General features: G+C 45.0%; 2 long non-coding RNA genes across 2 annotated transcripts; both read right to left on the bottom strand.

Moving 5' to 3' along the window:
* Positions 1-630: 630 nt before the first annotated feature.
* LOC307211974 lies at positions 631-4079 on the bottom strand. Its single transcript, XR_013836666.1, has 3 exons — positions 3924-4079; positions 2526-2639; positions 631-786 (listed from the first exon to the last, which is right to left on the bottom strand). It is a non-coding gene; the product is annotated as an uncharacterized lncRNA (long non-coding RNA).
* A 3048-nt stretch (positions 4080-7127) lies between these two features.
* Positions 7128-13657, bottom strand: LOC307211987. Its single transcript, XR_013836690.1, has 2 exons — positions 13388-13657; positions 7128-7388 (listed from the first exon to the last, which is right to left on the bottom strand). It is a non-coding gene; the product is annotated as an uncharacterized lncRNA (long non-coding RNA).
* Positions 13658-15599: the final 1942 nt, after the last annotated feature.

Raw genomic sequence — 15599 nt, 5'->3', positions numbered from 1 at the left:
CCAGATGATGATTGAACCTGGGATCTTGATCACTAGGCAGGTTCTTCAGTTCCTCCCCACCCCTCCACTCACTGGAACCTCTCTGAGTCCCTTCTCTCATTCACAGAAATTCCCACCCCTCAAAAAAAAATTCTGAGTCCAACTCAGAGTAGACCCATGGAAAGAAATAGACCTAATGCAGCCATGTCCATTAACTTCAACAGCACTAAATGCCACCCTCAATTATTTGTGGTCACCCACAAGGCAATGGCTCCTTAAAAATCAGCTTCAATTCAGTCAAGCTTTCAGTCTGGGTTGAGTTCAGCCTGTCCCACCCATGTTCGCATAACCTGTGTGCATGAAAAGCACTGGCTGCAATTATCTGCTCCTGGGACTACTTGATGAGGACTTCAGTCAAGAGGGATCTTGAGCAGATATGATGTTCTTTCACTGGAGTTGTGTCATATTTAACAGTAGACACCTTTTAAAAAGAAAACAAAAAATAAACATTCTATTTCAACTTTGTGAACTTATTTTGTGTTTATTTATCTGAGCAGACTGATATTTATTTCATTGTCTGCTTTCACACATGCGCAGATCTGCTCCACTTCCACAAGCAAAGATCCAGAAGAAGTAGACTTTCATAACCATGGAGGTGGGCTGCTCACGGGTATCCCTCAAGGGCACAGCATTGTGTATTGACGCCACAGTAACTCGGAAGATTCCGACCAGATGGACAGGGTTTGCTGAGATCCTCTTGGCAGAACCCTCCCAGTCTATCGCACTAGGGCATTGTTGGTGGTTTATCTGCATCAAAGAAACAAGGAGATCTATCGCTGATGGCCCCAAAGTCAGATTCCTCACCTTCAGATGATGCAAGAGGATCATAGAATTGTAGAGTTTGAAGGGTTCAAAATAACATCTAGTCCTACCCCAGTGTCCCTATTTTCCAGGGATATCCCTGATTTAGAGAAGCCATCCTGGTTTCTGATTTGATCCTGGAATATCCCACTTTTCCTTAGGTAAAGAGACTCCTGACCATTAGGTCCAGTTGCGGACAACTCTGGGATTGCGGTGCTCATCTTGCTTTACTGGCCGAGGGAGCCGGCGTACATCTTCCAGGTCATGTAGCCAGCATGACTAAGCTGCTTCTGACAAACCAGAGCAGCACACAGAAACGCCGTTTACCTTCCCACTTGCACTTTGACATGCTTTCGAACTGCTAGGTTGGCAGGAGCAGGGACCGAGCAACGGGAGCTCACCCTGTCGTGGGGATTTGAACTGCCAACCTTCCGATCAGCAAGCCCTAGGCTCTCTGGTTTAACCCACAGCACCACTGACATCCCCCACTTTTCCTTAGAATATCTCTATTTTCATTAGAGAAATGTTGGAGGGTATGGAGTTATCTAGCACCTGACCCATCTGAAATTTTTATAATATTTAATGTTTTATTATGTTTTTATATATATATTGGAAGCAACCCAATAAGATGTGAGGGGTATACATAGTTAAATTATCATGATGGAATGGGAGATCCCTATTTTCTTTGGAGAAATGTTGGAGGGTATGCTACCCTGAAACGCAGGTATCTGTAGCAGACAGGGAAGAAGGCATGCAGGCCTAGTCCCAGAAGCCCTCTTTAGTGGGATAGCAGAGCTGAAAAGAATTCTGGCAGGCAATGTGCCCTTTTGGTTTCAGATAGTACATGGGTAGACCAGTTTAAAAAGCCCAAGATCCAATTTTCAATGCTCTCTAGTGGCTATGGTGGCTCCTTTACCAGAATTAATGTATTTAGCATTAGCTCTGGAAGTGTGTACAGTGGAACCTCGGGTTGCGGATGTAAACCGTGACGAAGACACGTCCACAACCTGCAGCATTCGTAACCTGCATCACCGTGTCTGCACACACGGGTGATGCGATTTGGCACTTCTGCACATTTCCATGAAGCACAATTTAGCAGTTATGCACATGTGCGAGTGGTGACACCTAGAAGTAACCCTTTCCAGTACTTCTGGGTTTCCCGCGGTCCCCATCCTGAAAACACGTAACCCAAAGCGTTTGTAACCTGAGGTACCACTGTACTCGTTTCTGATGAAACTAAGTCTCATGGAGAAAAATACACATCAGAAGGCTCAGTTTGGTCACTTGATGCAGAACCTAGAAGTGCAGTTTGAGAACTGAATCATACTTTGTACTACTAAGAATAGGGTTAGTATGCCCTGAGACAATTATCAGCTATTCTGATTTATAAAGTGATTGATCACTGTTTCCTTTAGCACAAGCCCTGCTTATGCCTCCAGTGAAGATCTAGATTGTAGATCAGGAAATTATGATGAAAAACCAGGATTTAAAATAAACAAACATTCCCCCTTGTTAGCATGGCCAACTCACTGTGTATCTGAAGAAGTGTGCATGCACACGAAAGCTCATACCAAGTACTAACTTAGTTGGTCTTTAAGGTGCTACTGGAAGGAATTTTTTAATTTTGTTTTGACTATGGCAGACCAACACGGCTACCTATCTGTAACTCACTGTGTTTCACTTACTCTTGCAGCAGTTTCCATTAAAGCCACAGTTGGCTGGAATATTTCCATAGGGACATTTCAGAGTTAGTGGCACCTGGCAATATCCTCCCTGTTCTTCGCAGCTTGTAAGTTACCCTGTCAAAAGAGAGGGACATAAATTGTCATGATTTGAGAAGACTTCTTTCGCAAAAAAAAAGGGACATTAATTGGACTGACATTTACTTTTGAGCATTGGAACAGCATTTTCAAGAATGAGACCCAGGCTAATGTAGTGGTTAGCATGTCAAACTAGGGCCTGAGTCACTCACACTCAGCCTGATATACCTCACAAGGTTTCTTCAAGGAAGGGACTGGGCCCCCCAAAATAAGTTCTGCGGCAGCCATATGCACACACCTTAGTGACATCATGTGTCCCGGAGGGGGGGCCTTCCCCAGTCGGGGGGGGGGGCAAGGCAGCATGCCAAAACTGATTCTATATGATCTGTCCACAGGGGTATAGTCTCTCTGAAAGGGATATTTTCTGGAATCTCCTCTGTAGTACTGCTGATAGGAGCAGATGCAGTCCCGCTAGGATGTATGCCCTGTGTTGATCTGGGTGAGTCAGGTGGCAGAGAAAAGCCAGACAGCTCTCCCTTTCTGGCTTCTGCCTGCAGCCTACGTATTCTTCAGCTCACATCCAACTGTGCTGGCTACTGCCCTTCTCGCTACCAGCCAAGTGAGGAGGAGGAAAGGCCCACCCATTTGCCCGGAGAACACCATCACTTCTTTGGTTATACTCACTGGGTCTTTAGGTGGCAGCTATGGTGGTCATTCTCTCACAAAGAAGCTTGTCTGGCTAGTTCAACAATGAAATCCTCCATTAGATTTCTACCCTTGCTGAATCCAGCAATCAGAAAGGACTTGGGCATCATGCACACTGACCCCTCCAAACTCACAAAAATATATCAGTTATCTGAAGAAGTGTGCATGCACACGAAAGCTTATACCCAGAACAAACTTAGTTGGTCTCTAAGGTGCTACTGGACAGTTGTTTAGTTTTTTATTTATTTATTTCGACTGCGGCAGACCAACACGGCTACCTACCTGAACAATATAAATGACCATGATGGAACCTGGATTGTGCCTCACTCTGTAGCCTGAACGTTACTGCTTTCGCAAAAGTCATTTATTCAAATTCAGTTTTATTGGTAAATGCTTTCCTTCTTCACCACCCCTATTTCGGCAGCCACACAGGATAGGAAGCTCACTTATACCCAGTCACACTAGTTCAGAATTGTGTACACTGACAGGCAGCAGATCTCCAGGGTCTCTGGCAGAGGGGAAACCCAGCCCTTTGCAGAAACGCCTGCGATTGAACCTGAGACCTTCTTCATTGCAGCAGATGCTATCCTCCACCCTGAGCTTGAGCTGTCCTCTTACCTGCAACAATGTGAAAGAGGATGAAGACCAGAGCAAAGCTCAGGTAGAGGAACCTCATGGCTGGAGTTGTCTCTCAGATCTTTGCCCAAGGGAAGATGCTCTAAGGCAGAAGGAAGTCGAGTTTGGATGGAACAAGGAGGTTCTCTTTACTTATAGTGTTGCCGTGCCAAAAAGATGTTAAAACATACCTTTGGGAAAAGCTGCAAACAGGTATTTCCAGCAACTGTCAGCATCTGAACCCTAGAGACTCCTTTTCTCTTAACTCATCCTAGAGCATTTATTTATCTTTATATTAATTTACCCGCAGAACCACCTTTCTCATATGTTCACAATCTGTCCTGTGCTCCAGGCCATGCTGTTTTATTTCCATAACAATTAACAGATTTCCTGTAATCTCATGATTACATCTTCACAGCACCTACGTAAATGGAAAGTGGAATGTGACTTAAGAGCTTTTCTGTAATGCAGTTTGACGCAAACTCTTGTGCTTGGACTGTTCAGTTCAAGTGCAATCGCAATACCTACCAAGAAAGAAACTTTTCAGTGTGCTTTTCTTCTGATCTGCACATTTTTAGATGCATTTTAATATGCTTGTTTTGATGATGCTCAAGGTTTTATGTACACTTTCTCCATTATGCGGTTTTTTAAGAAAAACAAAATAGTGATTTTATTCCATCATCCATAAGAAGATTTCACCATCACTGAAATCTTGCCAAATCTGACCCTCAGTTCCAAGGCTCTGAATGGAAAGAATTCCCTAATGCTCCACAATCATTGTTTTACAAAACATCTAGGGGACACCAAACTGTCAAAAGCTGCTCAATCAAGTCCTTATTCTGGCCATCCTTTCCTCCTAAGCCAAGAACATCCTCGCAGCCTAACCCTTTATTCATAAAAGATGTTAGTGTCATGACCAAATTGCTTTTCTTATCATCTGTACATTATGCAATCAAGCAGACAAATCACATTTTTCTACATCTTAATGTATGGTCTTTTTTCACTTGAGAAGCCTTGGTCCCAGGGGCGCACTAGGGCCTAAACGAACAATGTGATCTGTGATTAAAAACTTGTGGAAACAGGAGCTGCATTACCGTGAGGCAAGGTTGGGTGGCCATCTGTCAGAGATTCTTTGGGTTCTTTTTTTCAATTTTCATTTATTTAATAATACTTTTCACTAATTTTATACATTTCACTTATTTTACAATCCTTTTGACTTTTCAAAACTTGACTTTCTTCCCCCCCTCTTTCTGTGGTTCCTTAAATTTATTTTTAATATCTTCTGTATATCCAAATTAACCAAATTTGCTCATTTAAATATATACTTCTTTAAATATATACTCAGTGCTTTTTTCTGGGGGTACTCAGGCATATGCATACACCTAAACATTTTGTGAATCTAAGTTTGGCCTCATTGAGGGGCAGTATTTCAATATGAGTAGGAAAATGAAAGTACCCCTAAACATTATTTTAGGGGGCAGAAAGCACTAAACTTTTTTTAGGAAAAAAGCACTCATTTCAATATGAGTAGGAAAATGAGAGTACCCCTTGACATTTTTAAAGAAAAAAAGCACTCCTTATACTCTTATAAAACTGCAGGTTATTACAGTAATCCTGCCAACGCTTTTATCTGTTTATAATTTATCTGTAAATATTCAGTAAACCATTTCCATTCTTTCATATAAAATGTTATCTTGATTTTTTATTCTTCCGGGATTCTTTAGTTGTGTTTCCTGCTTTGCAGGGGGTTGGACTAGATGACCATTGGGGTCACTTCCAACTCTATAATTCTATGATTCTAAACTGAGTTGTCCATCTTAGGCAGCAGGCACCGGATACCATGACAGGCAATTGCAGAGGAGAAAGGAAGTCCTACCGTTTTCTGAGCAAATCTCAGCGAAATAACCAAGACCTTCCATTCACTGCAATGAGGTTTTTGCAGGATTTCCCAAGGAATTGTGTCATGTGGCAGCTTACCTACCTCACAAGAGTTTACTTCTCATCTCCATCATGGGCTTCCTAAGTGGTCTGGGGTATGTTTCAAAAGAAGATGCATAAGAACAATTCTGCCCGAACACTGAGGTCCAGTGCCGAGGGCCTTCTGGAGGCTCCCTCGCTGCGAGAAGCGAAGTTAGAGGGAACCAGGCAGAGGGCTTTCTCAGTAGTGGCACCCGCCCTGTGGAACACCCTCCCATCAGATGACAAGGAAATAAACAACTATCTGACTTTTAGAAGACATCTGAATGCAGCCCTGTTTAGGGAAGCTTTTAACGTTTGATGGAGTCCTGTATTTTAATATTCTGTTGGAAGCTGCCCAGAGTGGCTGGGGAAACCTAGCCAGATGGGCGGGGTATAAATAAATTATTCTTATTCTTGTTCTTGTTCTTGTTCTTGTAGAAGAAGAAGAAGAAGAGGAGGAGGAGGAGGAGGAGGAGGAGGAGGAGGAGGAGGAGGAGAAGAAGAAGGAGGAGTTTGGATTTGATATCCTGCCTTTCACTCCCCTTCAGGAGTCTCAAAGCGGCTAACATTCTCCTTTCCTTTCCTCCCCCACAACAAACACTCTGTGAGGTGAGTGGGGCTGAGAGACTTCAAAGAAGTGTGACTAGCCCAAGGTCACCCAGCAGCTGCATGTGGAGGAGCGGAGAATTGAACCCGGTTCCCCAGATTATGAGACTACCACTCTTAACCACTACAGCACACTGGCTTCTTGTTCTTATTATCTTGTTTTCACCTGCTCTGGAGGGTAGGACTCGAACCAATGGCTTCAAGTCTCAAGAAAGGAGATTCTGACTAAACATCAGGAAGAACTTTCTGATAGTATGAGCTGTTCAACAGTGGAATGATCTCCCTCAGGAGGTTGTGGACTCTCCTTCCTTGAAGGTTTTGAAGCAGCGGTTGGATGGCCACCTGCTTTAGCTGAGATTCCTGCATTGCAGGGGTTAGACTAGATGACCCTTGGGTCCCTTCCAATTCTAAGATTGTATGATTCTATCAACTCCTGTCATAAGAAAGGTCTTTCTCATGTTTAATGGGAATCTCCTCCCTTGTCATTTGAATCCGTCGTTTCGGGTCCCACCCTCTTAACCAGCAGAAAGCATTATGCGCCACCACTATGACAGCCCCACTGGGTCACAGCAAATCTGATAAAAGCATGCAATGTGTCCACAAAAACAGGAAGCACGAAAGAAAACCCCAGCCTGGTTGCAGTGACCTTGAACCAATGGTTTATTTATTGAACAGAGTGCGACGACGGATTCTTTTTCTGAATGATGGCAGTGGGAAAGGACAACAGGTTTTTGGCTCCTCGCTCAGTTCTTCATTGGACTGGAGTACAGCAAGAAAACATTGTTGGGTTAGGACAGGTGTTGTTAATGAATTGAAGGCCTGAGGGGCACGGGAACTGAACCTCAAGGCAGTATCCCCTACCGCCATTGCAGGGCCTTAGTCTCCCTTCCATATGTGCATGACCTACATGGAAAGAGAAGATAGACTTTAGGGTCCTGTGATGGTAATAAAAATGTTAACATTTCTAGGTTGGTTTGCACTTGAAAACTACATTTGATAGATTTACCAAAACAAACAAACAAATAAAACAGCAGCACATACCCCAACAAATAAATTAATAAATTAATTTTAGAAAGGAGCTGGCCTCTCCTCATTCTCTCCCACTGTCCAGACCTCAGATTCAAATGTACGTCTTAAAAAGCAGAGACATCACCTTGCCAACAAAGGCCCGTATAGTTAAAGCTATGGTTTTCCCAATAGTGATGTATGGAAGTGAGAGCTGGACCATAAAGAAGGCTGATCACCAAAGAACTGGTGCTTTTGAATTATGGTTCTGGAGGAGACACTTGAGAGTCCCATGGACTGCAAGAAGATCAAACCTATCCATTCTGAAGGAAATCAGCCCTGAGTGCTCACTGGAAGGACAGATCCTGAAGCTGAGGCTCCAATATTTTGGCCCCCTCAGGAGAAGAGAAGACTCCCTGGAAAAGACCCTGATGTTGGAAAGATGGAGGGCACAAGGAGAAGGGGGTGACAGAGGACAAGATGGTTGGATAGTGTTCTCGAAGCTACCAGCATGAGTTTGACCAAACTGCAGGAGGCAGTGGAAGACAGGAGTGCCTAGCGTGCTCTGGTCCATGGGGTCACGAAGAGTCGGACACGACTAAACGACTAAACAACACACACACACACACACACACACACACACACACATATATATGAGAATGGTTATTGGAAGAAAAACAATGGGTATGTTTGTGTGGACTATCCCATGCTATTTCTTTAATAGCTCTTGCTAAAACTGAGGCAAGAGTAGTTTAGATACAAGGGAAGGTAGTTCCTACGTGGCAGGTGAAGGGAGTTGAATGGTTTATTTAAATATTAAGGTTCATTATTGTTTCACAAGATGTGTATCTCTTTAAAGGCCAGAGTAAATATCATGACCTAGTTTTACCGCTGTGACGCAGTATAGCAGGTGCTGTTAAGTAGCATTAATTGAGTTGTGTCAGCAATTGGGTACGGTGTATAAAGAGCAGCATGTACCTCTCTCAGTACCCTAGTGAATGGGTCATACTTCTAGATTTAGTGTAAGAGGAGTTTTTGTTTTTGTAATTAAAGCCAAACAAAAGATATTTTTGCATTTCTTCATTGCTTCCCCAGCACGGTTTCTGCAGCGCGATTAATCTGCTAAATATGCAACAAAGGAGTGTGCTCAGCAAAAGTGAGCAGCTACCAATTGGCTCTAGGAAGCAATCTTCAATATCTTGGAGGGTTGACCATGGGTTATTGTGGTCCCCAGCTCAAAAAAGACCAATTACCCCTTGCCTAATCAGGGTCAGATGTGGTGGCAACTTAGTAGGATTCTTCCCTTTTTTTAGGATACTAGTCCCAGCAGGGATTACCTTCTCCTGTAGATCCATCACAATTACAACCACTCAGTTTTTAAATGCATGTTCTCACAGAACCTCTCTTTTCAGTTCCCAGCCTGAGCTGCCCACTTACCTGCAGCAACACTGAAGGCAAGAATGACCACAGCAAAGCTGAGATAAAGAAGCCTCATGGCTAGGGGTTCCTCTGAGATCTCTCTGCTGGGGGAAGACGTTCAAAGGCAGAGGGAAGTTGACTCTGAATGAACCTAGGAGGTTCCCTCTACTTATAGAGTTGCAATGCCCATGCAATGTTGAAATAAACCTATACATTTCTGCACCCGAGTGGGAAACATTGCAGACAGGTACTTCTTGCAGCTATCCCTTTCAGCAGCTGAACTCTCTCCCTCTCCCTCCAGACACTGCACACAATTTATTTAGCTGGGTATCCCTCCTGAGGTTTCCATATGCCTTTATCCTATAATTGCTGCTTGTTCTGTGTTTCAGGTGCTGGTTTCCTTTATATTTCATGAGTTGCAGCCAATTAGGTTTTACTCCAAACTGACTCATTAAATTGAATGAACCTAAGCTAATTGGTGGATGCAGGTTCTTCACTTCTATTCTCTGGATAGCTACAATGCCAGTATAGGGTGTTCCTAATGTTCATACAGGGACGCAGGTGGCGCTGTGGGTTAAAGCCTCAGCGCCTAGGACTTGCCGATCGAAAGGTCGGCGGTTCGAATCCCTGCGGCGGGGTGCGCTCCCGCTGCTCGGTCCCAGCGCCTGCCAACCTAGCAGTTCGAAAGCACCTCCGGGTACAAGTAGATAAATAGGGACTGCTTACCAGCGGGAAGGTAAACGGCGTTTCCGTGTGCGGCTCTGGCTCGCCAGAGCAGCGATGTCACGCTGGCCAGGTGACCCGGAAGTGTCTCCGGACAGCGCTGGCCCCTGGCCTCTTAAGTGAGATGGGCGCACAACCCCAGAGTCTGTCAAGACTGGCCCGTACGGGCAGGGGTACCTTTACCTTTACCTAATGTTCATACAGGGACATGGGTGACGCTGTGATCTAGACCACAGAGCCTTGGGTTTGCTGATCAGAAGGTCGGCTGTTCAAATCCTCATGACGGGGTGAGCTCCCGTTCCTCAGTCCCTGCTCCTGCCAACCTAGCAGTTCGAAAGCACGTCGAAGTGCAAGTAGATAAATAGGTACCACTCTGGCGGGAAGGTAAACGGCATTTCTGTTCGCTGCTCTGCTTTGCCAGAAGCGGCTTAGTCGTGCTGGCCACATGACCCATTAGCTGAACGCTGGCTCCCTCGGCCAGTAAAGCGAGATGAGTGACTAGTAAAGCGAGAAGAGTGACTAGTGGGGTGCCACAGGGTTCTGTCTTGGGCCCGGTCTTATTCAACATCTTTATCAATGACTTGGATGATGGACTCAAGGGCATCCTGATCAAATTTGCAGATGACACCAAACTGGGAGGGGTGGCTAACACCCCAGAGGACAGGATCACACTTCAAAACGACCTTGACAGATTAGAGAACTGGGCCAAAACAAACAAGATGAATTTTAATAGGGAGAAATGTAAAGTATTGCACTTGGGCAAAAAAAATGAGAGGCACAAATACAAGATGGGGGACACCTGGCTTGAGAGCAGTACATGTGAAAAGGATCTAGGAGTCTTGGTTGACCACAAACTTGACATGAGCCAACAGTGTGATGCGGCAGCTAAAAAAGCCAATGCAATTCTGGGCTGCATCAATAGGAGTATTGCATCTAGATCAAGGGAAGTAATAGTGCCACTGTATTCTGCTCTGGTCAGACCTCACCTGGAGTACTGTGTCCAGTTCTGGGCACCACAGTTCAAGAAGGACACTGACAAACTAGAGAAGGGCAACCAAAATGGTCAAAGGCCTGGAAGCGATGCCTTATGAAGAACGGCTAAGGGAGCTGGGCATGTTTAGCCTGGAGAAGAGGAGGTTAAGGGGTGATATGATAGCCATGTTCAAATATATAAAAGGATGTCACATAGAGGAGGGAGAAAGGTTGTTTTCTGCTGCTCCAGAGAAGCGGACACGGAGCAATGGTTCCAAACTACAAGAAAAAAGATTCCACCTAAACATTAGGAAGAACTTCCTGACAGTAAGAGCTGTTCGACAGTGGAATTTGCTGCCAAGGAGTGTGGTGGAGTCTCCTTCTTTGGAGGTCTTTAAGCAGAGGCTTGACAACCATATGTCAGGAGTGCTCTGATGGTGTTTCCTGCTTGGCAGGGGGTTGGACTCGATGGCCCTTGTGGTCTCTTCCAACTCTATGATTCTTTGATTCTATGAGTGCCGCAACCCCAGAGTCGTCTGCGACTGGACCTAATGGTCAGGGGTCCCTTTACTTTAAGCTAATGGGTATTGGTATTATAAATGGGTCTGCTTGATGTGAGACTAATGATGGATAGCAAAGTAGACAACCTGGAACCAGCATGGCAAAGGAAAGGTCTCACCATTTCTGGATATTGGAAAGGTTTGAAGAAGGTTCATAGAAGGGCAAACAGATGATCAAGAACATAAGAATGGTGAAGAACACAAGAAGAGTCTACTGGATCAGGCCATCTAGTCTAGCATCCTGTTCTCACGGTGGCCAACCAGATCCCTGTGGGAAAAGAGCAAGTAGGATTTGAACACAAGTGTACTCTTCCCTCCTCTGGTTTCCAGCAACTGGTATTTAGAAGCATTGCTGACTCCCAACTGTGGCAGTAGAGCATACTCATAATAGCTTGTAGCCAACAATAGCTTGGGAGAAAAGCAATGACAAACCTAGACAGCATCTTAAAAAGGAGAGACATCACCTTGCCAACAAAGGTCCGTATAGTAAAAGCTATGGCTTTCCCAGTAGTGATGTATGGAAGTAAGAGCTGGACCATAAAGAAGGCTGGTCGCCGAAGAATTGATGCTTTTGAATTATGGTGCTGGAGGAGACTCTTGAGAGTCCCATGGACTGCAAGAAGATCAAACCTCTCCATTCCGAAGACAATCAGCTCTGAGTGCTTACTCGAAGGACAGATCCTGAAGCTGAGGCTCCAATACTTTGGCCACCTCATGAGAAGATAAGACTCCCTGGAAAAGACCCTGATGCTGGGAAAGATGGAGGGCACAAAGAGAAGGGAACGACAGAGGATAAGATGGTTGGATGGTGTTCTCGAAGCTACCAGGATGAGTTTGACCAAACTGAGGGAGGCAGTGGAAAACAGGAGTGCCTGGCGTGCTCTGATCTATGGGGTCACGAAGAGTCAGACACGACTAAATGACTAAACAACAACAATAGCTGTCTCCTCCATGAGTTGGTCTAATCCTCTTTTAAAGCCATCCAAGTTGATGGCCATCTCTGCCTCCTGTGGAAGTGAGTTCCATAGTTTAACTATGCGCTGCGTAAATAAGTAATTTATCCTGTCCTGAATCTTCCAACATTCAGCTTCCTTGGTAGGCCATGAGTTCTTGCATCATGAGAGAGCAAAGGAGACAACTCCTAGGGGCCGAGGGGTCTTTGCCCCCCCCCCATAAAATATCTGAGGGCTCCTTAACATTGACAGGCATTGCCATTATTATAATAATGATGATTTTATTATTTATACCCCGCCCATCTGGCTGAGTTTCCTCAGCCACTCTGGGCAGTTCCCAATCAAGTGTTAAGAACAATACAGCATTGAATCTGAAAAACTTCCCTAAACAGGGCTGCCTTCAGATGTCTTTTAAAGAGAAGATAGCTGCTTATTTCCTTCACATCTGAAGGGAGGGCGTTCCACAGGGTGGGCGCCACTACTGAGAAGGCCCTCTGTCTGGTTCCCTGCAACCTCACTTCTCTCAATGAGGAAACCACCAGAAGACCCTCAGAGCTGGACCTCAGTGTCCGGGCTGAACGATGGCGGGTGGAGATGCTCCTTCAGGTATACTTTCAAATGGTGTGCATGCATCACGTCCTGTGATCGATTGTGTGGGGCGGGGCATATTTTATACTTTCTCTATGTCATTCATCCCCTTTATGGATCACTGCCTTGCTGTGGCGAAGGGGCTTGAATAACTCAGAGAAGCTATGAGCTATGCCGAGCAGGGCACCCAAGAGGGACAGGTCATAGTGGAGAGTTTTGACCAAACGTGATTCACCTGGAGCAGGAACCGGCAAGCCACTCCAGTATCCCTGCCAAGAAAACTCCATGGACAAAGACAACAGGCATATAGAAGTTATGACACTGGAAGATGAGCCCCTCAGGTCGGAAGGCGTCCAACATGCTACTGAGGAAGAGCGGAGGACAAGTACAAGTAGATTCAGAGCTGATGAAGCAGCTGGGCCAAAGCCGAAAGGTCGCTCAGTTGCGGATATGCCTGGAAGTGAAAGTCCAATGTTGTAAAGAAAAATGTTGCATAGGAACCTGGATTGTAAGAAGCTAGCAGCATGAGTTTGACCAAACTGTGGGAGGCAGCAGAAGACAGGAGTGCCTGGCATGCTCTGGTCCATGGGGTCACGATGAGTTGGACATGACTAAATGACTAAACAACAACAACATGTCATTCATCATTTTATAAACTTCCATCACTTTGCCTCTCACTCACCTTTTCTCTAAATAAAAAGGTCCAAAATGCTGCAGCTTTTCTTCATAGGGGAGTTGCTCCATCACGTTGATGACCTTCTCTGAACTGTTTCCAACTCTGCAACATCCTTTTTGAGGTGAGCTAACCAGAACAGTACACAGCATTCTAAATGTGCTCCTTTGGCACTGAAGAAAGAGTCATCTAGTGCCTGACAGTTTCCCTTGTGGTCTAACTGTTGTTAATAAAAAGAAGTTGCTTTAGAGCTTTCAGCAATGGGCAGTTGGTGTCACAAGGCACATGACAGAACATGTCATAATAGTCCCTTGGTGGCGTGATCCTTAACTGAAGCCTCTTCCTCTTGCTCTGTGTTGTAAACTAACCTCTTTTTCTTGTTTTCTTCATCATCTCATTCATCTCCATTTCTGGACCCTAGATGTCAAGGTCCTGGCAACCAAATCAAACATCAAGATGTTAGGCAGTAAGCTAGATGGTTACACCAGCCATATCCTTCATGCAGGAGCAGCCAACCTTACCTGCAGATATCTTTAGACTACAATCTCCATCACCTCAGCCAATGTGGCCAGTGATGGGGGATGATGGGATTTGTAGTCCAGTGAAATCTGGAGGGCACTGTGTTTGCTGCCTGTGCCCCTTGAAACTGCACTCCCTTTCACACTTGATGCTTTGTATAATTTATTTCATATATCAAATTGTAGCAAAGAAAGAGGGGAAGAGGGGGGAGAAAAACAGAGAAAGAAAAAGTGAAAGAGAGGAACATTTCCTTCCCCCCCCCCATCAGCTCACATAAAAAATACATCAACCATTGATACATCCATCTTAATTTAAACATATATATTGATATATGGCCTTGAAATGTCCAAATTGGTATTTACACGAAGCTGACATTTATAGAACACTGGATATCTCATAAGAAAAGGCTGGCTGTTGGATCAAAGCCCAAGCTATCAGGCCAAACTGATGGCCATTACTACCGTATTTTTCGCTCTATAAGACGCACGAGACCACAAGACGCACCTAGTTTTTGGAGGAGGAAAACAAGAAAAAAAATATTCTGAATCTCAGAAGCCAGAACAGCAAGAGGGAATCCCTCTTGCTGTTCTGGCTTCTGGGATAGCTGCGCAGCGTGCATTCACTCCATAAGACGCACACACATTTCCCCTTACTTTTTAGGAGGGAAAAAGTAAGTCTTATAGAGCAAAAAATACGGTACTTCTTGTAGGAGCAAAGTCCACCATTTAATTCTGTGTTATGAGAAGTAGTACAGTGGTACCTCTGGTTACAGATTTAATTTGTTTCGGGGTGCCATACGCACCCCGAAAAATCCGTAACTAGAGGCGTCACTTTTGCACACACGCACAGCGCGGTAGAAGGCTTCTGCACATGCACACGGTGTGCAGACTGCTTCTGCACATGAGTGAGTGATGAAGCCCAGAAGTGTATACAGCCACAGCCATAAGCCAAAGTTTCCATAACCTGGAGGTTACGCAACATAAGGTACCACTTGTTAGTTTCTGTGTGTTGCCACTGTGCAGTTCTCTTGGAGTCACAGGACTCTGTTTACATTCCAGGGATTCCAGGCTATTGGAAGTCTCACAGAAGACAGGAGACGGATGTGATGTTACTGGTTTCCTGTTCCTTTGTTTTTCAATTTCTCTCTGCTCTCACAGAGAGAGGGTGTATTTCTTTTCTGTCTGCGTAGCTTACCGATAAAACTCTTAGCATGTAGCTCAAACTTCTCGTCTCTTCCTTGTGCTGGATACTCTGCGTAATGGGAACATGTTTGGAGCCTTATCAGAGGCTCAGGTTGTTAATCATCATCGGAGGCGAGCTCGGAGGAGCTCGGTCGAACGCAAGTCTGACACCACTGTATTTATTTTGTCTGTTAGTCTCCCAGCATTCAGCTTCCATGGGTGACCTCAATAGGCTCTAATATCATGAGAGAGGTTTTTTCCCTCGTCCGTTTTCTCCACACCATGCATAATCTTACACACCTCTATCATTTCCCCCTTTGCAGTGGTGTAGCGTGGGTTGCCAGTGCCCGGGGCCATGTGGAGGGGGTGGCTGGGACAGAGAGAAACAGACAGAGTACACATGCACATTCAACTGCCTAATGGCGTCCACATCGCCCAGGAGATCGCAGCCACAGTCATAAGAAAAGACGAGTCGTTCCGTTGTCTGGAGAGGTCACTTCCTGGTTCGCATGGAAAAATCT

The sequence above is a fragment of the Podarcis cretensis genome (genome assembly GCF_951804945.1).
Source record: "Podarcis cretensis genome assembly, chromosome: 3".
NCBI classification, from domain to species: Eukaryota; Metazoa; Chordata; class Lepidosauria; order Squamata; family Lacertidae; genus Podarcis; species Podarcis cretensis.
This window is presented reverse-complemented; position numbering and strand designations above follow the sequence as displayed.